Here is a 3,185-nt window from a genome sequence, read left to right as displayed (position 1 = left end):
ACCACACTCTCTCACTATTGCACCGCCACCACACACTCTCACTATTGCACCGCCACCACACTCTTACTATTGCACCGCCACCACACTCTCTCACTATTGCACCACGGCCACAAACTCTCACTATTGCACCGCCACCATACACTCTCACTATTGCACCGCCAGCTCACTCTCACTATTGCACCGCCACCACACTCTCTCACTATTGCACCGCCACCACACACTCACTATTGCATCACCACCACACTCTCACTATTGCACCGCCACCACACACTCTCACTATTGCACCGCCACCACACACTCTCACTATTGCACCGCCACCACACTCTCACTATTGCACCGCCGCCACACTCTCACTATTGCACCACCACCACACACTCTCACTATTGCACCACCACCACACACTCTCACTATTGCACCGCCACCACACTCTCTCACTATTGCACCGCCACCACCCACTCTCACTATTGCACCGCCACCACACTCTCACTATTGCACCACCACCACACACTCACTATTGCACCACCGCCACCACACTCTCTCACTATTGCATCGCCACCACACACTCTCACTATTGCACCGCCACCATACACTCTCACTATTGCACTGCCGCCACACACTCTCAATTTTGCACCGCCACCACACACTCTCACTATTGCACCGCCACCACACTCTCACTGTTGCACCGCCACCACACTCTCTCACTATTGCACCGCCACCATACACTCTCACTATTGCACCACCACCACACACTCTCACTATTGCACCGCCACCACACTCTCACTATTGCACCGCCATCACACTCTCACTATTGCACCGCCACACACTCTCACTATTGCACCACCACCACACACTCTCACTATTGCACCGCCACCACACACTCTCACTATTGCACCGCCACCACACTCTCTCAATATTGCACCGCCACCACACACTCTCACTATTGCACTGCCACCACACTCTCTCACTATTGCACCGCCACCACACTCTCTCACTATTGCACCACCGCCACACACTCTCTCACAATTGCACCGCCACCACACACTCTCACTATTGCACCGCCACCACACACTCTCACTATTGCATCGCCACCACACACTCTCACTATTGCACCGCCACCACACACTCTCACTATTGCACCGCCACCACACTCTCTCACTATTGCACCGCCACCACACACTCTCACTATTGCACTGCCACCACACTCTCTCACTATTGCACCGCCACCACACACTCACTATTGCATCACCACCACACTCTCACTATTGCACCGCCACCACACACTCTCACTATTGCACCGCCAACACAGACTCTCACTATTGCACCGCCACCACACTCTCACTATTGCACCGCCGCCACACTCTCACTATTGCACCACCACCACACACTCTCACTATTGCACCACCACCACACACTCTCACTATTGCACCGCCACCACACTCTCTCACTATTGCACCGCCACCACCCACTCTCACTATTGCACCGCCACCACACTCTCACTATTGCACCACCACCACACACTCACTATTGCACCACCGCCACCACACTCTCACTATTGCACCCCCACCACCACACACTCTCACTATTGCACCGCCACCACACACTCTCACTATTGCACCGCCACCACACACTCTCACTATTGCACCGCCACCACACACTCTCACTATTGCACCGCCACCACACACTCTCACTATTGCACCGCCACCACACTCTCTCACTATTGCACCGCCACCACACTCTCTCACTATTGCACCACTGCCACACACTCTCTCACTATTGCACCTCCACCACACACTCTCACTATTGCACCTCCACCACACACTCTCACTATTGCACCGCCAACACACACTCTCACTATTGCACCGCCACCACACTCTCACTATTGCACCGCCACCACACTCTCTCACTATTGCACCGCCACCACACACTCTCACTATTGCATCGCCACCACACTCTCCCACTATTGCACCGCCACCACACACTCTCACTATTGCACCGTTATCACACTCTCTCACTATTGCACCACCGCCACACACTCTCACTATTGCACCGCCACCACACACTCTCACTATTGCACCGCCACCACACTCTCTCACTATTGCACCGCCACCACACACTCTCACTATTGCACCGCCACCACACTCTTACTATTGCACCGCCACCACACTCTCTCACTATTGCACCACGGCCACAAACTCTCACTATTGCACCGCCACCATACACTCTCACTATTGCACCGCCAGCTCACTCTCACTATTGCACCGCCACCACACTCTCTCACAATTGCACCGCCACCACACACTCACTATTGCATCACCACCACACTCTCACTATTGCACCGCCACCACACACTCTCACTATTGCACCGCCACCACACACTCTCACTATTGCACCGCCACCACACTCTCACTATTGCACCGCCGCCACACTCTCACTATTGCACCGCCGCCACACACTCTCACTATTGCACCGCCACCACACACTTTCACTATTGCACCGCCACCACACTCTCACTATTGCACCGCCGCCACACACTCTCACTATTGCACCGCCACCACACACTCTCACTATTGCACCGCCACCACACTCTCTCACTATTGCACCACCGCCACACTCTCACTATTGCACTGCCACCACACTCTCACTATTGCACCCCCACCACCACACACTCTCACTATTGCACCGCCACCACACACTCTCACTATTGCACCGCCACCACACACTCTCACTATTGCACCGCCACCACACACTCTCACTATTGCACCGCCACCACACACTCTCACTATTGCACCGCCACCACACTCTCTCACTATTGCACCGCCACCACACTCTCTCACTATTGCACCACTGCCACACACTCTCTCACTATTGCACCTCCACCACACACTCTCACTATTGCACCTCCACCACACACTCTCACTATTGCACCGCCAACACACACTCTCACTATTGCACCGCCACCACACTCTCACTATTGCACCGCCACCACACTCTCTCACTATTGCACCGCCACCACACACTCTCACTATTGCACCGCCACCACACTCTCCCACTATTGCACCGCCACCACACACTCTCACTATTGCACCGTTATCACACTCTCTCACTATTGCACCACCGCCACACACTCTCACTATTGCACCGCCACCACACACTCTCACTATTGCACCGCCACCACACTCTCTCAC

Source organism: Procambarus clarkii, unplaced genomic scaffold, assembly GCF_040958095.1.
Source record: "Procambarus clarkii isolate CNS0578487 unplaced genomic scaffold, FALCON_Pclarkii_2.0 HiC_scaffold_133, whole genome shotgun sequence".
Taxonomy (NCBI): domain Eukaryota; kingdom Metazoa; phylum Arthropoda; class Malacostraca; order Decapoda; family Cambaridae; genus Procambarus; species Procambarus clarkii.
This window is presented reverse-complemented; position numbering follows the sequence as displayed.